The sequence below is a fragment of the Macrotis lagotis genome, chromosome 7, assembly GCF_037893015.1.
Source record: "Macrotis lagotis isolate mMagLag1 chromosome 7, bilby.v1.9.chrom.fasta, whole genome shotgun sequence".
In the NCBI taxonomy this organism is placed as follows: domain Eukaryota; kingdom Metazoa; phylum Chordata; class Mammalia; order Peramelemorphia; family Peramelidae; genus Macrotis; species Macrotis lagotis.
The window spans coordinates 137,183,211-137,210,453 of NC_133664.1; the positions used below are offsets into that span (position 1 = coordinate 137,183,211).

Below are 27,243 nucleotides of genomic sequence, written 5' to 3' on the forward strand. Positions count from 1 at the left end.
AGCTCACAACATTTAAATGTACATGTTGCCTCCTGGTCCAGGACACATTGAGTTTAAATTCATTTGAATTTTTCATTGATTGACATAATTTTTAAAAACTTGGTTTGTTCAATAAAGTTATTCAAAATAGCTTCTATAAATGCTCGGCCCTATGTTTGGTTTGCTGTGAGCTAGCTAAGAGAAGACATTTAGTCACCTTGTGGGAAGTGCTTCTAAAGAAAAGTAAAAGATAATTAGAATCTGCCTTAGAGTGTCACAGTAACTGGTATACAGGAGGTACTTAATGCATGCTTTTTTGATTAATTGATCCTTTCTGAATCTTCTGAGTAAATAGAGAAGAAAGTTTAAGAAACTCTTTTCCCTTTGTATTTAGATGGTCTGTGAAGTAGAACTTCAGAGTTGCTTTAATTTGTATTTCTTTATTAGTAATTTGGAGCATTTTTTCACTCTCTCTTATACCATGTCTTGCCATGACTGATTCATCTTTTCTGTCATACATTTATTTGAGGATGACTTTTGCATCACTACTTGCTCTCAGTTCATCATTGATAATATGATGCAGTCTACTTATCCTCATGTCTCCCATCACTTTTTGGTTCATTCTCAAATTTGATTCTTCAGGGAGTGAGATGACCCATGAGTTGAAGTCATATATCATCACTGAAAGGATATTGATTACTTTTTAAAAGGTCTGACTTAGTTGGATGAAGTTTTATTTTACCTCTCGAAGTTCTCTTTCAACAAGGCACTTTATGTTTGTATAATTAAGATGTGATATCTTTTTTAATCTGATTTAAGCTTTAGTAAAAACTTATAACTGAACTAAATATTAATGGTATCAGCATAGACCATTTTCAGAGATGTTTGACACAAAGATGTTCCCTTTCCCCCAAATTGACTACTTTTCTTCTTATTCTAGTTATAATAGCTTTGCCTATGGCAAAGAAAGTGTCTTTTAACATTAGCCATCTCAAACAAAAAAAACATCAATTATATTTCACTTGAATTGTTATTTCTTAATTTATCTTTAATTATATCATTGTAATCACTCAGTATGAATTCTTTAGGTTCCGTTTCATTAATTGCCATTAGTTAACAGAAACCTTCATGTTTGGTCTTACCGATACTATTTCATCATTGGCCTATACCACAGTCTTTTCAGTCATTTCTCCAACAGTCAATTACAATTTGTTTCTGACTTTTCCTATATAAAGACTAAGTGTTTGATGACTATGCTTCCTGGATTTTTCATTGTGGTAATCACTTTATATCAATTAAAATTCATACAGCCAATGACAATGTCTTTTCCTTTATTCATTTCCTATCAATTGTTTGTTTGAATAAGTCAGTTTAGAGCTATTGAAAATGTATACCATAGGGCGGCTAGGTGGCGTAGTGGATAAAGCACTGGCCCTGGAGTCAGGAGTACTTGGGTTCAAATCCAGTCTCAGATACTTAATAATTACCTAGCTGTGTGGCCTTGGGCAAGCCACTTAACCCCATTTGCCTTGCAAAATCCTAAAAAAAAAGAAATTGAGAGAATCCACTGATTTCCTCCTGAGATACCAAAAAAAACTCAAACCCACGAATATTATAGCCAAATTCCAGAACTCCCAAATCAAAGAGAAAATATTACAAGCAGCCAAAAGGAAACAATTCAAATATCATGAAGCTACACTCAAGATTTCACAGGACTTAGCAGCATCCCATTAAGGACTCATAGGGCTTGTAATATAATATTCTAGAAGGCAAAAGAACTTGGAATACAACCGAGAATCAACTATCCAGCAAAACTATCATCCTTTTCCAGAGGAAAATATGGACTTCCAATGAAACAGGGCAATTTAAAATGTTCCTGTTGAAATGGGCAGGGCTGAACAAAAAGTTTGATCTTCAAGTATAGGATTTAGGTGAAGCATACAGAAGGGGGGACGAGAAGGGTAAATTATGAGGGACTTAATGATGATGAACTGTGTATTTTCCTGCATGGGAAAATGATACTGATAATATTCATATGAACCTTCTTATTTATTAGAGCAGTTAGAAGGAGCATATGTAGACAAGGCACAGGAGAGAGCTGAATTTGAAGGTATAATGTATTGTAAAAATGTAGTCAATGGGTGAAAAGGAAATGTACTGGGAGAAAGAGAAAGGAGAGATAGACTAGGCTAAGATATTTCATGTAAAAGAGTCAAGAAACAGCTTTTCAATTATATGGAAGGGGGAAGTTGAGGGGGAATTAGGGAGCCTTCATTCTCATTGGAAATGGTTCAGAGAGGAACCAACACACATACTTAATGTGGTATAGAAATCAAGAAGAAAAAAATTAGAAAGGGGATGGGAGAAAGGGGATAGGGTAAGGGGAGGGGGGATATAGGTAACAGAGGAGAGAGTAGGTCATGGGAGAGGGTAGTCAGATACAACACATTTTATTTTTTATTTTTGCAAGATGATGGGATTGGATTGCCTCTCAGGGACCATGGGATTTGATGGTTGCTGGGTCTCTGAGGTGGGATATGTTGAAGCACACAGCAGCATAGTCTTAACAAAATCCAATAACTTGAGGAAGGATTCACTTTGTAATAAACAAACAACCTACTAAGAAAAAAAGAAAACAATTAGGCAAAAATCAGGTTTAGATAAATACTTCATATCATACACCAAGTTGAGTTTCAAATGGATTCATGTACTAGCTATAAAAGGTTATATTATAAATAGGTAAGAGGAACAATGAAAGACTTATCTTTCAGGTGTATGGAGTGAAGAAGACTTAAAGATTAGAAAAATAATTGAGAGAATTGCATAAATATGGAGAATTTTCATTAAAAAGACTTTGTACAAAAATTCTAATATATTCAAAATGGAAATTAGTCATTAGACCAAATTTTTTTAACTTGGAAATAATTTTTAATTTACATTTTATTTATTTACACATTACTAAAATAGTCTTGTTGTAAGAGTGAACATAATACCCCCTCCCCCCACAAAAATAAGAAACTCATGAGAAATAAAGTGAAAGAGAGAAAAAATGTGCTTCAGTCTGTGTCAGCTCTGTCTCTGGGGTGGTTCACATTCTTTTCCATAAGTCCATCAGAACTCTATTTTTTTTTAAAACCAGTACCAAATCACCTTGATGATTATTGCTTTGTAGTACTATTTGGAATCTGATTTTGATAGATCTCTTTTCTTCCCATAATTTTTCATGATTGTCTTTGAGATTCTTGATTTTTTGTTCTTCTTTATGAATTTTATTATTTTTTTAAGTCTATTAAATATTTATTTAGTAGTTTCATTGGTATAACACTAAATAAATTAATTTAAGCAATATTGTAAGGTATAGTATTATATGTTATTGACTCCACCTATCCATGTACAATTAGTGTTTCTCTAATTATTTAGATATGGTTTTATTTTTGGAAAGAGTTTTTAATAGTTGCATTCATATGATTCCTAGGTAAATCTTTGATCCACTCCCAAATGTTTCATGGCTTCTATAATTATTTTGGGCATACATAATTTCTCTTTCTAGCTCTTCTTGCCTAATGAGTCTCTTCTTGAAGTTATATCCATCATATGTACATTTGAAATTTATGAGAAGTCTACATACCCTTGGATTTTTTCAATCAGTCAATAAGTATTCATTAAGCACGTGCTCTGTGGTGAGTCACAAAGGAAAGCCAAAAATAGACCCTTTGTGTCAAAGAGCTCAGAGTGTAATCAGAGATATAACATGCAAACAACTATGTACAAATAACTTGTTCATAATAAATTAGGGGAAGTTGCAGAGGAAATATGTTGAAATGAGTAAGGAGAGGGTCCTAGACTTCAGGGAAAAGACCCAATCAGAAGATGGAGTGTCTTGTTCTAGGAAGAGTGAGGAAACCAGTGATACTGGAATCCCAAAGTATTTGGGAGTAAGGTATAAGATGACTGGAAAGACATGAAGGGTTTGGGTTTATGAAGCCTAATGTGGGATTTTGTATTTGATCTAAAAGATAATAGGAAGCCATTGGAAGTTACTGAACAGGTCAACATGTTCAGGCCTGTATTTTAAAATCAGTTTAATTAACTAAATGCAAAATGAATAGTAGTAGAGAGAGATAAGAGAGATCAGTCAGCAAATTATTTCAATAGTAATAGCATAAGGTGATGAGGACCTGTACCAGGACATTTATGAATCACAAAATATTAACTAAGGGATGTGAATCACGAAACAAATAAGTTTGCTCCCAAGGGGAAAAACTCTAAGAGAAAAAAAAAACCTGAATGATATATTTAGAACTTCCTGGTGTATGGTTCATTACCATACTGGGAACATACTGTTGCCTACTGAAGTAGGCAAAGAGCAAAGAACAACCCGTTTTTTTTTCTTTCTTCTGCATTTAGAGAATTCATATGTTCTCTCTCTCTCTCTCTCTCTCTCTCTCTCTCTCTCTCTCTCTCTCTGTCTCTGTCACACACACACATACACACACAGACACTCCTTTTCTGTCATCTAGTTCTGTCTTGTCTCTTTACATTGAGATCAGGGCTTTGTTTTGCTTTTTTATTGCTAGTTAAACATACCTCTTGTAAGAGTACAATATTTTTCTTTAAATAAACTTAGCAAAAATGCAAACCAAATTTGCTTAATCTAGTTTAGGTAAAAGTGATTAAATAGTGTTACCAGGAAGCCCTGAGGAGAACAACTTCATTTTCTTTCTAACTGAAACACATTTCTTAGAGAGTTCTGGTAAGATGATTGGACATTCCAGGTAGTCATTTGTGCATCATACATTTAAAAGTGCTCCAAGATGTCTAAACATTATTATAAGTGTGCAAACTATTCTGCTTACAACCTTGTGACTTCCACCCTCTCCTCCCATAATGTTTAAAACTCACGTTATAATTAAGCTACAGAAGAACAAGAGGAAAGAGAATCTGCCTGACAAATATACTTGGAAAATCTCATTACTATTCACCATAAAAACAGAACTTTAAGCTTAACTTGTGAAATCCCTATTTGTGTCACTTGATGAGTCATCTGCTAAACTAGTATAAATTAATGTAATTTAGATTATCAGCACTTGGACAAAAAGCTTAAATCCACCTTAAAGAATTTCATTTTAAAACATTCAGAAGATAGATTATTTATCCTTTTGTGTTTTGTATAAGTAGCCCTCATTTGAGGGTGAAGGATAAAAGCATTTTTATAGTGCCTACTATATACCAGGCACTCTACTAGATAATTTACAAATATTTCATTTGATTCTCATTGGAATCCTGGAAGGAAAGCATTATTATTATTATTAATATTATTATTGTTATTATTATTATACCCATTTTATAGTTGAAAAAAACTGAGGTGGGTGGATATAAAGTGACTTATCAAGTATACAATGCCAAACTTGAACTCAGGTCCTTCTGATTCCAGACCCAGCTTTATCCATTACATAGCAGTTTCTAAAGAGCCTATTTTTAAGATGCCAAATTTGTGAATCTTTAAATATCCATTTTAAAGAGCAAGGCTGTATATATTAGGCACTAGGAAAGTTGGACAAAAATGAAATGACATAGCCATGTGCTATGTCATTGAATATAAGCTAATAACACCATAAGAATACCTCAAATGTACTGAACAGTAGGCTTTAATCAAGTTGTAATAAATAATAATTCTCATGGTTATAGAGAGGGCTTTAGTTGGCTAAGATTGGAATTGGAACTGTAAATGTGTTTAAATCCTGTCTTAGAAACTTACTAACACTAGGCAAGATATTTAACCTGTCTCAGTCTAAGTCTTATTATTTAGAATCTTTTTAAAAGCCAATTTTATATTTATAAATATTTCAATTCATATAGTTTTGAGATTCATCTTGATAGATAGATTCCTAAGTATATTAAAGTATCTGTAGCTGCTTTGAAGATATATAAATTTCTCTTTCTAGCTCTTCTGGTGGGTCATTCTTTTCTTGAAAAAAACAAAAACAAAGGGTTGACCAACATAATAGAGAGAAGCCTGAAACTTCCCTAAGCTCCCCTGAGCTTCCCACAGAAAACATTATCCAAGTCTCTAAATGAATTCTGTAGTGACAGAACCGACAACAGAGCTGAGTGAAGAATATTCCAGTCTCACTAGGGTCAAAGGGGAACATGCTCAGCGTGGGCAATTGAGCCTAGTGAAGGGATCAGAGAACAGTGGTGGGTGGGGTGCAGAGGAGGTCAGTGGAGACTCTCAGTCACAGCAAAGATCTGTTAGGGTTCAATAGTCCAATGGCACAGTACACCAACTAGGAGGGCTCCAACACAGATGCCTCAGACAATCTGTGAAACAAGTGTGAGTGGACTGAATGACCCCAGCCACAGTAAGCAAGCCTCCAGCAGTCTCTAAGGGGGCAGTGGTCCCTTCCCCAACACAAGAAGCTTGGTACAGAATCTCTTTGGCCCAGGAGCAGAGTTCAAAATGAGTAAGAAAAGCCAGAGAAGAGTTGGAATGATAGAGAGTTAGTATGGAGATAAGTAATATCACAACATCTCTGAAGAGGATGGCAGAAATGTGAAACCCCAGAGGGGAATATGAATTGGTTTTCAATCAAAAAGACCTCTTAGAATTACTCAAAAAGGATTTTATGAATCAAGTAGAAAAATTGGTAAAAGAAATGGAAGAGAAATTCAATATCTTGCAAAAGAAAGTACAAAAATTGACTAAAGAAAACAACTCCTTTACAAATACAATTGGGAGAAATCCAGTAAATGTCCTTCAATTGGGGAATGGTTTAGCAAACTGTGGTATATGTATGTCATGGAATACTATTGTTCTATTAGAAATCAGAAGGGACAGGATTTCAGAGAAACCTGGAGGGATTTGCACGAACTGATGCTGAGTGAGATGAGCAGAACCAGAAAAACATCGTGCACCCTAACAGCAACATGGGAGTGATGTTCAACCTTGAAGGACTTGCTCATTCCATCAGCGCAACAATTGGGAACAATTTTTGGCTGTCTGCAGAGTACCATCTGTATCCAGATAAGGAGCTGTGGAGTTTGAACAAAGTACAAGGACTATTCCCTTTAATTCGGAAAAAAAAAACCAGATGTCTTATGGTTTGATCTGGTTACCTCTGAGAATTCTGTTCTCTTTAAGGATATGATTTCTCTCTCATCACACCCAATTTGGATCGAGGTACAACATGGAAACAAAGTAAAGATTGACGGACTGCTATCTGTGGGATGGGGGTGGGGGGGAGGGAAGCAAGATTGGGGGAAAACTGGAAAACTCAAATAATATCTTTAATTAAAATTAAAAAAAAATACAATTGGGACACAGTGAATAGAACTGGCCCTGGAGTCAGGAAGATCTGAGTTCAGATCCGGCTTCAGACACTTAATAATACCAAGATGTGTGACCTTGAGCAAGTTACTAAACACCAATACCTTGCAAAAACAATAAATAAATAAAAATATGATTTGGTAAATGGATAAAGAAAGCAACACTTCAAAACATAGAATTGGACAAAAGCAAAAAAAACTTCAAAAATACAATTGGGCAAATGGAAAAAAGAAGGCAACTCTTTATTAAATAGAATTGGGCAAAGAGGAAAAGGAAAACATCTTTAAAAATACAATTTGCCAATTGGAAAAAGAGATACAAAAACTAATGGAAGAAAATAATTCCTTGAAAGATATAATTGGACAGATGGAAGCTAATGACTCTATGAAACATTAAGAGTCAGTAAATCAAAATCAAAAAAAAAGAAGAAAATATAAAATACTTCCTTGGAAAAACAACTGACTTGGAAAATAGATCCAGGACAGATAATTTAGGAATTATTGAAGAAAAAATTATTAGACAAACTGAAATCCATGATTTAAAAAATAGCCAGGATGACATCTTTCAAGAAATCATCAAGGAAAACTGCCCTGCTATCCAAGAATCATAGCATAAAATGGTCAATGAAAGAATCCACCAATCACCAATAGGCTCTTTGGGATAGGGATCCCAAAATGAAAACTAATCAAATTCCAGAATTATCAAGTCAAGGATAAAAATACTACAGACAGCCAGAAAGAAACAATTCCAATACCAAGGAGCCACAGTCAAGATTGTATATAATGGCAGCATCAACATTAAAATTCTGAATGGTCTGAAAAATGATAATATGGAGGGCTAAGAAACTTGGATTACAACCAAGAATCAACTACCTAGGAAAATTGAGTATATTTTTTCTGGGGAAAAGATGGACGTTTAATAAGATAAGGGACTTTCAAATATTCGTAATGAAAGCTACATATTATGAACAAAGCACAGCAGCAAGGGTTAGAAAGTGAAATTTCATTTAAAGTAACAATAGCTAACATAAAATACTTCAGAGACTAGCTACTAAGACAAAACTAGAAACAATATGAAAACAATTAAAAAATACCTTTGACAGAAATAAAATCAGATCTCAAAAATTGGGAAATTTTCAGTTGTTCATGGGTAGGCTGAACTTATATAAAAAATAACAATTCTACCTAAATTGAATTACTTATTCAGTGCCAAACCAATCAAACTACCAAAAATTATTATATAGAGCTAGAAATAATAGTAACAAAATTCATCTAGAAGAACAAAAAAAAAATCATGGTAATTAAAGAAAAAATGCAAAGGAAGATGGCCTAACCTACCAGATCTAAAATTATATTATAATGTAACAGTCATCAAAATTATTTAATACTGGCTAAGAAACAGAGAGGTGGAGCAGGGAAATATATTAGGTACAAAAGAAATAGTAGTAAAAACAATAGTAATCTACTTTTTGTTAAACCAAAAGACTCCAGTGTCTAGGCTAAGAACTCACTCATTGACAAAAAATTCAGGGAAAACTGGAAAATAGTATGACAGAAACTAGGCATAGACCAACCTCTCACTCCCTATACCAAGATATGGGATCAGAAATAGGATCAAAATGGGATCAGAAATTAGTTATAAAGGGTGATTCCATAAGCCACTTAGAACAAGGAATAGCTTAACTGTCAGATGGAACTGAAAGGAGTTTAATGACCAAACAAGAAATAGAGAGCATTATAAAATATAAAATGAATGATTTTGATTACATGAAATTAAAAAGTTTATACAAAAGTAAAGCCAAGGCAACCAAGATTAAAAGGAATGCAGTTTAAAAAAAAGGAATTTTTACAGTTAGTGTTTCTGATAAAGGATTCATTTCTAAAATATTTAGAGAACTGAATCAAATTTTAAAGAATCCTCAATTGATAAATGCTCAAAGGACATGACAGGATGTTTTCAGATGAAGAAACTAAAGTTATCTGGAAAAAATGTTCTCAATTATTATTGATTAAAGAAATCCAAATTAAAAAATTCTCAAGTGCTATCTCATACCTATCAGATTGACTAATATAACAAAAAAGAAAAAATAATCAATGTTGGAAGAAATATAGGAAACCTTGGACACTAATGTATTGTTGATGTATTTGTTAATTGATCCTACCATGCTAAAGAATAATTTGCAACTATGCCCAAAGGGCAATCAAACTGCACATACCCCTTGATTCAGCAATACCATTACTTGATCTGTGTCCCAGAGATCATAAAAAGAGGAAAAGACTCATATGCACAAAAAATATATAACAGATCTCTCTTTTATTTTAAACTATCTCTGGTCAGTTTATTAAAGAATAATTTTGTACAGTTTACTTTTCACTGGTCTGTTCTCGTATGCTTCTAATGATATCAGAATCACTTGAATCAGTGATAGCCAGTATACATATTCTGTAGGACTTCCCACATACTGTACCCAATCCAATGTTGTTGCCACTGTAGTGATGTATGTCAGTTTTGGCCAACATTACATAATATTCAATCTCTGATTTCCTCAAGGCCAGACAGTTGTTGGTTAAGATTTGACTTTGCCTTGTCTGATCATTTTCAGGATCTGTTTGTGTGCCTAGCACATATTTGCTGCTTTTCATCACCAGTTGGAGCCTCGAGATGATGGGCTCCAACAGCTTTTTCATCTTCTTTGTGGCCAACATCTTCCTGCCTGCAGTGCAGAAAGACCCTCAGCCAGAGACCTGCTGCCAAGATGGCAGGGAAGCAAGAAAGGTAGCAAGTCTCTTTATAGTGGTAAAGAATTGGAAATTGAGGGAATGTGCATCAGTTGGAGAACAGCTGAACAAAATGTAGCATAAGAATGTGATGGAGTACAATTGTTCTGCCAGAAATCAAAAGGAATGGGACTTCAGAAAAGCCTTAAAAGACTTACATGAACTGATGCTGAGTGAAATGAGCAGAACTGGAGCATTGTACATAATAATAGCAACAATTTGTGATGATCAACTAATTGACTTAGTTCTTTTCAGTTATACAATAATCAAAGATAATTCTGAAGTTATGATAGAAAATACCATCCACAACCCAAGAAAGAACCAAATGCAGACCAAAACATACTATTTTCCATTTTAAAAGTTGCTTTATGTTTTATGTTATTTCCCTTTCATGGTTTTTTATTCCTTTTGTTATAATTCTTCTTTCCAACATATCTAATCTGGCAATATGTTAAATGTAGTAATAAATACATAGCCAATTACACATCACTCACTATCGAGAGAATGGGAGAGGGGGGAGAGGGAGGGATTCAAGAGGGAAGTAAGTTCCAAAATCTTACCAAAAATGAATGTTGAAAACTATATTTGCAGGTAGCTGGAAAAATGGACTAGGATAGTCCTTGGGAGCCACTGAATCAGCAGCAACAGTTGCTTCCAGAGCTCTCAGTCCACAGATAATAAGGAGATCAGAAGGAGATTACAAGGATTTCTTTGCTATCACTGAGGCAGGACTCTTGCTTTGTCCAAACTTGGATCTGGGTCGCAGTCCTGAGTCACAGTCCCAGGAAAAGGAGAAGCACAATGTATATTGTTCATATAAGGGAGCTGGGGATCCTCCTCACAGTCCCAGGGCAGAAAGTCGCACTTGTGGTCACCCACAGAATAAAGAATAGTAAAAACCTGTCACTGGATCATAAGGTCTTGAAAGAATTGAAAACTTGGAGGTCTCTAGAAGTGTCTCTGAAAACAGCTTCAAAAAACCCCAAAAAGCTTGGGACTGTGCAACTTCCACCCTGGAAGCAGAGCCCTATCTTAACAAAGAGTTAAAATCAAGTCATAGGCTGGGGAAATGAGCAAACAACAGAAAGGAAAAAATCTTATCATAGATAGGAACTATGGGGATAAGGGATATCAAAATACACACTCAGAAGAAAACAAAGTTAAAACTTCTACATGCAAAACCTCCAAAAAAATGACTTGTCTCAGGGCATGGAAGAGCTCAAGAAGGATTTTGAAAATCAAGTAAGGGAGGTAGAGGAAAAATTGGGAAAAGAAATGAGAGTGATGTGGAAAAATCATGAAAACCGAGTCAGCAGCTTCATAAAAGAGACACAAAAATACTGAAGAAAATAGCATCTTTAAAACTAGACTGGGCCAAATGGAAAAGGAGATATCTTAAAAATCAGAATTGGCAAAATGAAAACAAATAGATACCAAACTCACTGAAGAAAATAATTCCTTAAAATATAAAACTGAGCAAAAAGGAAACTGATGACTTTGTGAGAAATCAAGAATAAAAAAAAGAATGTAAAACTATAAGAAAATATGAAAGGTTTCTTTGGAAAAACAACTGACCTGGAAAATAAATCCAAGAGAGATAATTTAAAAATTATTGTACTACCTGAAAGCCATGATGAAAAAAAGACACCATTTTTTTCAAGAAATTCTCCACCAAAACTGCCCTGATATTCTAGAAGCTGAGGGTAAAATAGAAATTGAAGGAATCCACTGATCATCTCCTGAAAGAGACCCCACAATGAAAATTGCCATGAATATTATAACCAAATGGTAGAGTCCTAAATCAAGGAGAATATATGTGAAACAGTCAAAAACAGTCAACTATCATGACCACAATCAGGATAACACAAGATTTAGCAGCTTCTTTATTGAGGCATCATAGGAACTGAAATATGATATTCTAGAAGACAAAAGAATTGAATTATAACCAAGAACAAGTTACCAGCAAAACTGAACATACTCTTTCAGGGGGAAAAAATCAACATTCCTAATGACATGACTAGAACTGAACAGAAAATTTGATCTTCCAAATATGAGACTCAAGTGAAGTATAAAGAGGTAACCAGGATATGCAAATCATAAAGACTTAAAGGTTTTGAATTGCTTATATTCCTGCATGGGAAGATGACAATAATAACTCATATGAACTTTCTCATTCATTAGGGCAATTATAAGAAATATATATATATATATATATATATATATATATATATATAGAGAGAGAGAGAGAGAGAGAGAGAGCAGTACACAGATGGAAGTTGAATATGAAGAGATAATATATTTAAAAGATGGAGTTAAGGGGTGAGAGAGTTATATACTAGGAGACAGGAAAATGGAGATAGAATAAGGTAAATTATTTCACATAATAAAGTAAGAAAAGGCTTTTGTAGTGGAATGAGAGAGGGGGAGTTAAAGGGGAGTGAGTAAGTCTTACATTCATTGAAAATGATTCACAGATCATGAAAACAGGTAAAAACATCACTTGTACAAAAATATTCATAGAAGCCCTTTTTTGTGGTGACAAAGAATTGGAAATTGAATGAATGCCCATCAGTTGTAGAATGGATGAACAAATGGTGGTATATGTATGTTATGGAACACTATTGTTTGTTTAGAAACCAGGAGGGGTGAGAATTCAGAGAAGCCTGGAAAGATTTGCATGAATTGATGCTGAGCGAGATAAGTAGAAATAGAAGAACATTGTATACCCTAACAGCAACATGGGGGTGATGATCAACTTTAATGGATTTGCTCAATCAGGGACAATTTTATGTTATCTGTGATGGAGAATACCATCTGTATTCAAAGAAAGAATTGTGGAGATTAAACAAAGACCAAAAACTATTACCTTTAATTTTTTTTAAAAAAAAGAGGTATCTTATGAAATTTTGATACCTCTTATATTTTATTTTTACATAAGGATATAATTTCTCTCTCAACATATTCAATTTTATCAATGTATACCATGGAAACAATGGAAAAACTATCAGACTGCCTTCTGTAGGGGGGTGGGGGGGAGGGAAACAAGATTAGGGGGAAAATTGTAAAATTCAAAAAACAATAAAAAAAAATTTTAAAAAAGAAAAGAAAATGACTCAGAGAGGAAATAAGCACTCAACTGGGTGTAGAAATCTATCTTATCCTAAAGGAAAGTAAAAGGGGAAGGAAATGAGAAAAAGGTGGGAGAGCTGATGATAAGAAGGTAGGAAAGATTATGGGAGGAAATAGATGCAAAATACTTTTGAGGATGAATAGGGTGAGAGAGATTATAATAATTAGGCTGGGGTGAATAGGATGGAGGAAAGTACAGTTGGTAATAGTAACTGTGGGAAAATATTGTAACATATTTCTCTAATAAATATCTCATTTCTCAGTATAGAGAAATAAATCAAATTTATAAAAAATAAGAGCCATTCCCCAACTGATAAATGATCAAAAGATATGAACAGTCTTCAGATAAGTTTATCAGTGCTATTTTTAGACATATTGAAACAAACTGTCCTAACTCACTATTGATTAGATAAACACAAATTAGAGTAATTCTGAGTTATTGCCTTATTCCTATTGGATTAGCTAATAATAAAGAGAAAATGACATGTTGAAGGTGATATGGGGAAGATGAGACATTAATGCACTGCTGAAGAAGTTGCAAAATGATTCAATAATTCTGGAGAGCAAATTGAAACTATGCCCAAAGGGCCTATCCATGCCTATTCTTTGACCTAGCAATATCACTATCAGATCTATATTCCAGAAAAGGAAGGGAAATGACCCATATGTATAAGAATATTTAGAGCAGCTCTTTTCTAGTGGCAAGGAACTGGAAATTGAGGGGTTACCCATCAGTTGGGGAATAACTAAACAAAATATGATATGTGATTATGATGGAATGCTATTCTGCTATAAGAAATGATGAACAAGATGCTCTCAGTAAAACCTAAAAAGATTTACAAGAGAAGATGCAATGGCAAATGTACTACATAACAGCAATATTGTAGTGTGATTAGCTATGAATGACAGCTTTTCTCAGCAAGGCTGTAACCCAAGACAACTCTGAAGGACTTATGATAAAGAATACTATCCATCTTCAAAGACAGAATTGATGATGTCTGAAAACAGATTAATGCATACTTATTTTTTTTACTTTAATTTTCTTGAGGTTTATCTTTTTTGGAAGGAGGTGAGTTATTTATTTTTTAAATCATGACTATGTATTTTTAATCTATATCATGATGTTTACTTGCTTTCTCAAGCAAGGGGAAGTATGGTGGGAAGAAGGAAGAGATTCAGACCTCAGTTTTTAAAATGAATGTTAAAACTTGTTTTTATATATAACCAGGGGAAAATAAAATAAAAAATAAAAAGCAATTCAAAAAATCAATTTCTACCTATTCACCAGTATTCCATTGATGCTGGTATCTGATTCTCTGTAAATTAAGGATAATTGTAGCACCTACCTCAGAAGTTTGTGGTGAGGATAAAGTGAAATAATAAATATAAAATGCTCTATAAACTTTAAAGTACAATAACAATGCTAGTTATTAATATTAATAAGTTAAGAATCAGGGAGAATTGGGTTAAATCTTGCCTCAAAATCTTGCTTGTATGATCCCAGGCACTTAACCTCTCTCAACTTTAGTTTCCTCATTTGCAAAATGGATATGATATCTTTTTTTATCACTGTTGTGAGGATCAAATGAGATGAGACATATAAAATGCTTTGTAAACATTTAAACTCCATATGAAATGTTATTTGTTATTAACCTCGTTTGTTACCTTATAACCTGCATTTTACATTGATAGGAGTTCCCATACTCACAAAATCACAGATCCTTGACATTTTGACATATTATACTTCACCACCTTGGCCATTCCTCTTCCCCACCTCTATACCTGTCACTAGACCTCAGAAAGGAGTTTAATATAAGAAGACAGAGAAAAGAAGGACCAGGTGAAGAAATGTGAGTAATAGAATTAATTTGAAGAATTAGTATACCATTTTTCCTTCTTACCTGCCCTCCTTCAAATTTTGCTACTCAAAATTGCTTCCCTTAGAAAGTAAGAGACAAAAGATACTTTTTTAATTCAAGTTGTTCCACAACTGAAGGGTTGTCTATTTACTTTTGAGTAAAAAGGAATCTGTGGAATATGCAGATGTTCTGATAATTCTAGGGACTTGATTTTAATCTTGCATAGGGGAAAGGGTCATGAATTCATCCCTGTGCATCTGCACACATATGCAATAAACAATTTTATAAGCTGTGGGAAGCATATTTATGTCTGACAGAAAAATGAGATCTTGCTGAAAAAAATACATTGCTGTGAAAGAGTCATTTCCCTTTATTTCCTCATAGGTAATAAAATCATGGATTTGTTGGGTTTTTTTTTTTTGAAAACAGAGACCAGCCAGCCTCTCTGAGCACAGATATCAGTTCGTAGCTCACTTGTATGTGATGATTTTTATCTTCACCTTGAGACTCCTTAGATGGAAATTTAGATATGCTCTTCAAGCTGTGTCTACATGCATACACATACCTAATTTGACAGAAACTGTTTCTACACAGAACCACATTTTTATTATCAGACTCCCTGGGGAAAAAAAAATCCTCTAGGATCTTAAAAACACTGAAAGAGAAAAGGATGCTTTAATGGGTATTTGATGAAATAGAATCTATATTTTTGAGTGCCTTCTATCTCCTAATACATTAAAAAGCAATACTGAGAGTAGCTATATGACCTCAAACAAATATCTCTCCTGACTGCATACTTTATACTATATCTTTATATAAACTTTAATTGACTTCATATACCATCACATGTGATCTATCTTGGATGCTGGTAGAAGGGTGGAATCTTTACCCTAGGGACAGGACAGAGCATGGAGGGTATGTAATTGGCACTAGTGGAGAAGATATCAGCATAAGTGTTTTATAGATCACTGAAATGCTAAAGTTAGTAGTAGGGAAAATTAAATTTTTTAAAGAATTTAATTCTATAAAATCATTTTGGTTTCTTCCAAGAGGATAGTGAATGTGATTTTAAATAAAATATTAAAAGAATATAAGATTGGGGCAGCTGGGTGGCACAGTGAATAGAATATTGGCCCTGGAGTCAGAAGAACCTGAGTTCAAATCTGGCCTCAGACACTGCATTACCTAATCATGTGACCTTGGGCAAGTCACTTAATCCCATTGCCATTGCCTTGCAAAAACCTAAAAAAAAGATATAACATTAGTCAGGCATCAGTATTTGCTTTTTTCTAGTCATGTAATATATCTCTCATTTTCCAAGATTTTTTTGAAAAAATATAATGATAGTGACCTATTTTAATCTTGTCAATATATGAACAACTATCTTTAAAGACAGAGCTACTGAATCTTAGACAAAGTGATAAATGGAAGATGCACAGATTCTGAAGACTAACCAGATAATCAACTTGTCTATTCTTTTCCTCCCACTCCCCAGGAATGTGCTATGAAGAAGGTATATTGTCAGACCAGTTTAGAGCTAGACTGAGGATTTAAAGGGACAGAGAGCTTTCTTCAAGAAAGTCAAAACCGAATCCAGGATTCACAGAACATGACATTCCAGGGTAAAAATACTGTTATCCTGGTTTCATTCCATTTAACATTTTGTTTTATGCTTTATGCTTTTTTCCACCCTTTCTTGGGTTTTTGTACCCTTTTGTTTTGATTTTTATTTCACAGCATGACTTATATAGAATAATGTATATCATTAGATTACATCCTGTAAAGTGGAGGGTAGGGAAGAGAGGGAACGAAAAATGTGACTCTCAAAATCTTACCCAAAAATTGGATGTTGAAAACCATTTTTGCAAATAGTTGAAATAATAAATATTAATTTTAAAAATGAAAAGGGTAAGCAACAATAGTGGTAAATTAAAACGGAAACAGAGAAGAAACCAGAGAGGACAGTCAACATTAGAAGCAAGACTAATAAGAATGAAATGGCCATGGAGCCCAGGGAAATCCATTTATATAAGTTATGGTAAGCTTTAACAAACATTCTTTAGGTTGGTTTTTAAGCAACAAACATTTGTTAATAGCCTACTCTGGGAAGAACTCTATGAGGCACTAAAGACATAAATGACATAGTCCTTGCCCTTAGGGTGCTTACTTTCTTTTGGAGACCCTATTATATATATATATATAGATAGATAGATAGATAGATAGATAGATAGATAGATAGATAGATAGATAGATACACACAGAGAGAATGTTGGAAGCAAAAAGGATCCAGAAAAAAATATTTTGGGAATGTTTGAGGAGTGAAAGACCTTTGCTGGTATGAGGAATCAGGGAATGTTACATGGTCAAGAGATGGTTCCTGAAAAGAAAGTAAATAAGGGGTGGCTAGGTGGTGCAGTGGATAGAGCACCAGCCCTAGAATCAAGAGTACCTGAGTTCAAATCCGGTCTCAAACACTTAATAATTACCTAATTGTGTGGCCTTGGGCAAGCCACTTAACTCCATTGCCTTGCAAAAACCTTAAAAAAAGTAAATATTCTGAAAAGGAGAGGTGCATAAGGAACTTATACTAAAGACCGCCAACTTATTGTAAATGCATAGAGGTAGGAAAGGACATTTTATTCTAACTCTACTAGAGCACAAATAATTTAAAAGTTAAAGGGAATCCTGACTTTACTTTTCATCTTTTCCTATGTCAAACTAATATATTTGTCTAAATTTATTGTCTAAATTTATTTTTTCTCATCTTAACAACTAATGGCAAATGGACTACTGTTGTTTAACTATGTTATTGTACATTCATTTCTGTATTGCCTTTCTTTAGTGACCCCACCTGGAGTTTTTGGTGGTAAAATATACTGGAGAAATTTGCCATTTTCTTTTCCAGCTCATTTTACAGATAAGGAAATTGAAGTATACAAGATTAAATGACTTACCTAGAGTCACACAGATAGTTTGGATTTGAACTCAGGTCTTCTTGACTCTAGATACAGTGCTCTCTATTCACTGTGCCATCTAACTACTTTAAATATTTAAATATAGCCAGTATTTATTTTCTGTTGCAATTCCTTTCGCAAATCAATAAGAGAACAATGAATCCTCTTTGTTTCTATCTTCCTCAAAGTTATTATAGTTTAATCCTATTCTGTGTAATAGAATTTGAAAAATTGATGTACATCTTTCTTGAAATCAAACAATCTCCAAAAAGATTTTAAAAAACTCCTTTAGCTACCATTTTCTCTTTTTTTTTTTTTTTTGGTTTACTGGGTAAGTTCATGTAGCACACCAAAGAACTGACAGGATCCATCCTACCTGACAATATTGCTCACTATAGATGGAAAAAAAAATCTTCCATTACAAAAGTGAAGAAAGCAATTTTTTCAAAGGAAATATGGTTTATTTTGTGCTCTCCATATTAGGTTAATCCTACTTTTTTCTATTAAATTCAAAAGCAACATCATTTATGAAGAGGTACAAAAGCAAAAGAAATTCATGTCCCAGGTTTCCTCCTGTAATCTAGGCTTCATCTTTCCATTCTGTTCATTTAGAGGACAAAGTGAATAAATAATTCCAGGCTGTAGGGAGAAGCAGCTAAAATGGTAATTGACATTTCTTCAACCTATGAGCACAAATGTGAATTGTTCACATCTGCTTTCCTGAAAGCATGGGCATAAAAACAAAACAGGGAAAAATAATATGATGAAAGACATTAGCCATCCTTTCAGAACATTCATTGCTCCTACTATAAATCATATCACTAAGATGTTTTCATTTCTGCATGGTCTGATGATTTGAACATGTGGGAAAATTACTCTAATTAACGAGATACTTCAAAGAAAGTTACTATAATAATAGAAAAAAGTTATTCTCCCCAGTAGGTCATACCATTCAATGTTATCTCATGGATTCAGCACACAAAAAGCACAGAATAAAACAATATTCAATTAAGGATATGGGGATCATTTTAATTCTCATTAAAGGTCACTGAAGCAATCCCATCATATACAATAGCAGCATTTCTTGCTTACTTGATCATCAAGACCTATTTTTCCTCTTCCATCCATTTCCTCCATTCTGGTAAGCAGGACACCAGTATTTATCGAGTGGGCAAATGCGTGTGCTTTGTTTCATATACAATAATGTCATCCTAGTTCCTAGAATTGTTCTAATTTTTTCTAAAAGAACTAATATGTACCTTTTAGTTTGTACAGCTTGGCACAGCATGGTAAGAAACATCTCCATGTTATCTCTCTTTTTAAAAATTGTCTTTGTTTGAGGCACTTGACTTCAAAAGCCAAGTGGTGTAACATAATTACTTTCAGTTGATGAGATATACTGAAGTGGTCTCAATAGCTGCTTGATAACATTTCTCAATAAAAATATGTATTAGACACAAGGTTTTTCTAGGACAAGGGAAGGAAGAAAGGAAAAGAAAGATTAAGAACATTTGAAAATTAAATTATAGTATATCAACCCACTAAATCATCATAACATAAGACATATCTCAAAGTTAGTATTTTATTGGTATGCCATCTTTGGGAGGTACAAATAGATTGTTAGAGAATTAAATAATTATCTCAGATCATTAAGTTGTTAGGCACAAACCTGCCCTTTACAATTAGACATGATTTTCAGACTGAACAATGAGATAAACCCAGCCTCACTGTTAACTAATTCACTGCCATCCTCTTCCATTGAAAATGGTTTGCTGGGGCCGCTAGGTTGCACAGTGGATAGAACACCGGCCCTGGAGGCAGGAGTACCTGAGTTCAAATCCCACCGCAGATACTTAACAATTATCTAGCTGTGTGGCCTTGGGCAAGCCACTTAACCCCTTTGCCTTGCAAAATGTAAAAAAAAGAAAATAGGTTTTCTAAGTATCTTTATGTTACACAAGTCCATCCAGTGACTTCATTCCTTTCAATTCCACAAGCATGTTTTAGGTTCCTGCTCTGTATAAAGCATTGTGTACATTGCCAGGTCTATAATAATAATAAAACAAATAAAATAAACTAGCCCCTGCCCTTAGAGTTCCTCATCCAAATGAGGGAAATTTGGAGGGGGAGGATCCTAACAACTAGAGAGATTAGGAAAGAATGATTGGTGTCTATATGAGTCTTAAAGGAATCTAAGTAGCCTAACAAGACAAGTAGAAAAAGGAGCAATATAACATGACAACGGCTTGGTAGACAGGAAGGCAAGACATAAAATATTGTGCATATCTCTTTGTTTCTCTGTTTCTCTATCTCCCTGTCTCTGTCTCACTCTATCTCTGTTTCTGTTTCTCTTTTTTTCCCTCCCTCTCTCTCTCCCCCTCCCTCCCTCTTTCTTACCAGTTTCTGAGTTTCAGCTCTTCAGTTCTCCCTGTCACTTATCTCATATCTAGTCTGCTAGACCAGAAAGCCTTTTTCTCTGATAAGAGCAAGTTGGCAGTTCTTTAGTCATAACCAGAGGCTACAAACCAACCTCTCAGCAAACAAAAGCCAAGCACAGTACAAGATTAATTACTTTGTTTTTAACCCTTGTGTCTAGGTATGAGATTAGGATCCTTTTAATCCTTAAAAAAAAACCCATCTAATTTAGAGTTATAAATTCCCAAGAGCCTATCTGAGATCTAGAACAAAAGGAAGGGAAAGGAGACCAAATCATCCCATAGAATGAAAAGTCCTTAAAGGCAGGAAGTATCTAATTTTCTTATTTGTATCACCTGGGTTAGCACAGAGGCTAGAGTGCCTGACTTGGAGTCAGGTTAACTATCTTCACAAGTTCAAACCTGGCTTCAGACACTAAATTAGCTATGTGACCCTGGGAAAGTCACTTGATCCCATTTACCTTGGTTTCCTCATCTATAAAATGAGCTGGAGAAGAAAATGACAAAGTTCTCTGTATCTTTGCCAAGAAGACTCCAAATGAGGTCATAAAGAGTCAGACGTGACTGAACAAAATAACAATACTACCTAGAAAAATATGTGGGATATTGTAGGCATTGTAATAGTTTGATCTGAACTCATATAAATCTATGAGTAGCAAAGCCCCCTAGGTTTGGCATCATGTTTTAGTTAGGTAAAAATTCTTGTTCATCTCTCTAAGCCAGTTTATGTTAAAGTTTAGTTTTGAATGGGCCAAAATGGCTCTTCCAAGTTGAGGATACATGTAGCCATCTGAAGAGAGACACATGAATCTGAAAACGGACTGCTTCCCATGAATAGAGAACAGGGCAAGCAGACCACAGTTAGGTCAATCTATTCATTTTGGCTGTCTTCACCATGGATACTTATGACCACAGCCAAACCAAATAGATGAGGATTCCCCACTTCACTTAAGATCACTGAAATGAATGGCTTCATTGTGGTCTGTTGATTTCTTGTCCATAGATGGCTTTCATTTTTCTGGTTGTTTTTGAATCAGCAATTTGCCTAATAATGCAAAGCCATTAGATAGTAGCCTAAATAAGACCCAAATCAAGAAAGATTTACTTAATACAATTTTGCCTGGAAATGGTTGGTGAGACTGAGAAAAGGAATTATGTTTTATTGGACTTTGAAGAACCTTTGAGGATCAGAAAGGGGAAAAGGAGGAGTCCAGGATTTTTATTTTATATTAAATATCTCCATTCTAAAGTATAACTCTTTGGCCCTATATAAATTAGAAAGAATTCTGATTATCCATAAATTGAGACATTGAGATTACAATATATGTATAGTTCAGCATTCTAAAACTAAGATATTTACATTTGGACAGCTTTTTAAAAGGCAGCTTCCCTGAGGGACTTTCATTGTGCTTGCTCTGTGGTTCACCATGCCATTATGGTGTTTCACTGTGAATGCTACAAGGAGAATTTTTCTTTTCTTTCTTTCTTCCTTTATTCATTAAAAGAATTCTCTTTGGAGGGAATTTAAGGATTTTATTGTAACTTTCACAGCAGTCAGTTGTTCTTTGCTGGTAACCTTTTTGGTTCATACACAGGGTGCAGCACGAAGGTGGGAGTTTCTATGAGAATGTACAGGAGAAAAAAATAACATGCCTAATGCTTTCAACATCAGTACATTTTATTGCTGTCAGCTTTTTTATGACAATGTACTATCACAGGTTTGAAGGATGAGATGGAGTGGAAGAGAAAAGTAAAGTGAAGGGGTGATCAAATATTATCAGTACCACCATGTGATACTGACACATTTTCACATTTCACACTTCAGCTTTGACCTGCACACATCACATCCAGATAAAATGGGGCTCTGTGGGATGACTGAATCACATGGAGATAAAAAAGACACACAGATAAAGGTACTATGTCAGAATGTATGTATGTAATCTAGATAGACAATTTGGAAATTGGACAGAAACACAATGGGAAAATTTTCAAAGACATGATTGGGAAGTATCAATACTATCATCCAAGAAACTGACAAATCTGATTAACAGTTTTATTCTAAGCAACTGAGAAGTTGTTTAGGAAGAAACTCAATTTGTCTGTGTTTAACATATTTCTATGTAGATATCCAATTTTGTAAATAATTGGACCTCTCTAATGAGAATGCCTAACCACACAAAACTAAATTCTCAGTGTAGCTACCTTACTGGGCATGTTGCCCATATATGGGGCCAGGAATTCAATTAATGCTTAAGAATTTTTAGGAAACTGGTTTATGCTGGTTCAAGTTCCCATTTCATATCATCACCCAGATAAACAATGAATAAAATCATCATTATACCTTGAGGAAGGAAGGAAGGAAGGAAGGAAGGAAGGAAGGAAGGAAGGAAGGAAGGAAGGAAGGAAGGAAGGAAGGAAGGAAGGAAGGAAGGAAGGAATGGAAGGAATGGAAGAAGCCCACATCTTTATACATTTAGCCCTGATTTCTCTTGTACACTAGTCCCAATTCATCACATTCCTATTGGATATTTCAAACTGATTATCCCACAGGCATTTGAAACTTAACATATCCAAGACAGAACTCATTATCTTTTACTTCCAAACCCATCCATATTCCAAATTTCCCACCATTCTTCCAGTAATCTAGGGTCATAACCTCACTGTCATCCTAATTCCTCACCTACCATTACTTCAATCATACTGTCATAATCAATCAATTGAAAATATGTTCAATTTTACCTCTCCAACATCTTGTACATTTTTTCTCTATTCATATCATACCATCCTAACAAGTTCTATTCACCTTGATGACAGATAATTATAATAGTCTTTTGATAACTCTCCTTTTCACTCTTTAATCAATCTCATTCTGCTGATAACATGACTTTCCTTTAAAGCACAAATCTAACTATGTCATTCTCTTGCTCAAGAATTTCAATTGATTTCTTCTGTATGATCTCTATGATCAAATATACACCTTCCTTAATTGGCATTTGAAGTAACTTTTCACAGACTGGTTCAAATTTCCTTTCCCTGACTTTGTACACAGTATTTGCCTTCACATCCTATGTGGTCCATTGCTCTTTCTCAAACTTGAAGTCACCCTTCTTCAAGACACTGCTGCCTTTCAAACTCTACTTTACATCAGAACTCAGTTTAAAAGCCATCAACTACATACACTCCTGAATACCCAGCTATTAGGGTCTCTCCCCAAAATTATTCTGTATTTACTATACTTTTGCTTGCAAATATAGACATGTTGTATCCCCTGATAGAATGTAAGCTTCTGGATGGAAGAGAGGGTTTTTGTTTTTGACTCCTCCATCATGGTATTCATAGTATTTTTATATAGTGATTGCTTAATAAATGATTATCAATTAAAGTAAGGGAGGAAAAAAGAAAGGAAAGTCTGTGATCTAGAACTCCAAATGTCATAATTATATACAATCTCTTTGGTCAGCTATTCATCATTATAATTTTCCCTCACATAATTATTTATTGTTTCTGTTTGTTCTTTCACTCATTTTTAGAATTTCATAATTAAGTCACCATTTGAATCTGTGTATTTTATTTATAGTCTCTGACTAATAACTATTTTTATTTGGATTATGATGTGTGAAGTATATATATTTACTATTTCTTCCTTTTTTACATTTGCCTGTAATATTTCTATGTCTTAATATATGATCAATTTTTGTAAAAGTTCTTAGTTCCAAGACATATGTATATTCTTTTGCAGTCTCATTTAGAAGATGACATAAATCTTTTAACTCTATGTTCCTCAGCAATTTGTTCAGTTCTGTATTTTCCCTTTTTCTCATCTCTCTGTTAGACATAATCTAAAACTGGAAGAATCTGTAGTCTCCTGTCACTATTGTGTTCCCATCTAAGTCTTCTTGTAGCTTAATTAAAGTTACCTCCATGAATTTTAATGCTAACACACTGAGAACATATAAGTTCTTGTCTATGGTTCAGCATAATATAGTTTCATTGTTTATCTTTTTTAGTGTTTACTGAACAGTCATCTTTTTTCATTTATGTTTAAGCTCCCATTTGTAGGATAGGTCACCCTGGACTGCATTCTGAACTTTGTTACTTTTCAAAACACATTATACCATTTCCTCCTTTGATTTCTGGTGGGTGAAGAATAATCTTGTGTTTTTTAATTTCCCTTTAGTTTATATTTGAAGGTCTTACTCTTAATAAATTGTAGAATTTGTTTCTAAATTCAAATGTTAAATTTAGCCACTATGAGTCTTGCAGTTTAGAGTCTTGAATTTTTTTTCCTTCCTGGAGATAAATCTATGAATGCCTTCAACTGGTTTTTCACTTTCTGTGTTCAGAAGTTCTGGTCAGTTCTCTTGTATTATTTTTTGTGCTGGAATATTAAGGGTTTTTGTCTTGTTATATTCTTCTGGTCCTTAAGGATCCCCCTTAAGTTGGTTCTATGTATCCTGACTTCAAGTCAGTATGTTCTGCTTGAATAATGAGCATATTTTCTTTTTTTTAATTTATTTTTATTTAAGGCAATGGGGGGTAAGTGACTTGCCCAAGGTCACACAGCTAGGCAATTATTAGGTATCTGAGACCAAATTTGAACTCGGGTCCTCCTGACTCCAGGGCCAGTACTCTATCCATTGGGCCACCTAGCTGCCCTATATTTTCTTTAAATGTTATTGGATAGATGGGTTTTTTTGGGGGGGTTGTTATTTCTCTTTTTCTAAACTGTCTTTATTTCTCTGTACTTGTATTCTCAATCTTTGATTCTATATTTTGTTTCAGGATTTCAATTTTTCTATTCTGTTCTCTTTTTCTTTTCTTTTCTTTCTTTATTATTTTATAGGCCATAAATTCTGCTTTCCTTATTCTTATTTCATTTTTAAATCACTCAAAAATCACATTATGCTTTTATGTTCTCCTCAAATTAAACATTTTCTCCAAATTATTAAGTATTATATAATTTTCTTTGCTCTTAAATATTTACTTATAGATGTCTGATCTTTTTTACTATATTTGGAAGACATTTTTTTCTTTTTTGCTGATTTATATGCTTATGTTTAAAGTCTCTGAGTTTTCTTCTTCCCAAGATCTTTGGTAATCTCAGACTATTCCCTATCTCCCTTATTGCTCATTTTATTACCCCATTCCCTTCTGATTTTCAGATTTCCCTAGGGACTGCATCTCAATGTATCTTAATCTCTTCCCATACTGGATAATTTGCAGTTCACCCACCTAAGTCTCTAACCTGGGTGACTTATGAGGGGACAGAACTGACTCCAGATGGATGCTGAGCTCTTTCCCTTAGGTTTATTGAAGTGCCACATAATTCCCCCTGTCCAGTATCCTGTCCCATTCCCTCTGTTCTCTGGCAGTTCAGAGAATTGTCACACTGGTGTTTTTAAGCTGGTTTCCGTCTTTTGGACCTCCAGGACTCTGTGAGGAAGAGGAAAAAAGAGGATATGGATGCTGAACTCTATTTCAAGTTTAGAGACATAGTCTGCTTCTTACTCTCTATTCCTCATTCTCCTACATATATTGTTTGCAACACAGGATGTTTTCATGGCACTCACTGACTATTGTAGTCCCAGAAAACTTTCACAGCTTAGAGCTTAGATCTCTGTGGCAATAGAAAGAGGATAGGTGTAAAGAGACCAGAGTATGGAGTATTTTTTTTATAAGTCCACTGTTTGGATCCTTGGGTTAGCCAATGTAGTCTTGCCTCTGGTACTATGATGAACAATAGAGGATGGGGGTAATAAGTAAGCTAAAAGTAGCAATCAACTAATAGTTTTAGGTTTTTTTTAACCTTTTATGTTCAGTCAACATCTGACTGATGTTATTTTTGGAGCATAATTTCTGTTTTGAAGAGATTTGAGAAATCATTTGGACTAGAAAAAAGTCTAGTCCTCCATTTTGTTGGTCACATGTGGACAGCTGTTCATATCCATTTTTCTTTTTTGGCTGCCTCTATCTTCAATGAACAGGTAGGTTAAGGGAAATCAAGCCCATTTCTTGTGACACTAAGGTCTTTAACTTCTTGCTTAGTAGACTCTGTTTTCTATCTTCCCTCTAACAGTATCATTAATCACCCATGTGAATCACTAAAAGTATATAATGGTCAATAGATCAGACAATTTTGGGAAGGCTCTTCATCATGTCTCAGATGAACATCCTTGTAAGACACTGCATTTCCCTATTTCTCAAGTCAAGTGGACAAGTGACCACACCCCATTGTCATCACTATGCTTTTGCACTGGCTGTTGCCCTCAAAAGAAGTTGTTATCTACTAAAAATTTTTCTTTGTTCTATCCATTACTGCATAGCTTAACACATTGGTGATGAATGAGGTAAAAAGATCTAGAAAAGCTACATGTTTGGGTCACATTAAATAAGATGGATTGTAATAGAAATAAGTGTTAGGTTCAAAAATAAGACCTTAATATTTTATCACAGTGAATATAAGTCAACTGTATGATATTGGTCAAAAATATAAAGTCACCTTTGTTGATAGAAGCAAAGTATTCAAGAAAAAGTTAGAACAGGGTAAAAATATCACTTATATCCTATCTGATTAGACCATATTCAACATATTCTTTCCTACCCAATCAATCAACTAGTAGCATTTATTTTGTACCTATGATATACCAAGGCACTGCATTAGTGGCTCAAGATATATGGACAAATTAAAAAATGCTTTAAGGTTTGTGAAGTGCTTTAAAAATATTTCATTTATCTTCATAACAATCCTGGGAAATAGGTGCTATTATCTCCATTTTATAGATG

The 27,243-nt window shown here is 34.2% G+C and overlaps 1 long non-coding RNA gene and 1 pseudogene across 1 annotated transcript in view; both read right to left on the minus strand.

The window, feature by feature from the left end:
- LOC141493847 (uncharacterized) overlaps window positions 1-27,243 on the minus strand; it is a 73,495-nt gene that overhangs the window by 25,837 nt on the left and 20,415 nt on the right. The window lies entirely within an intron of this gene.
- Window positions 9,670-10,011, minus strand: LOC141493846 (large ribosomal subunit protein eL30 pseudogene; annotated as a pseudogene).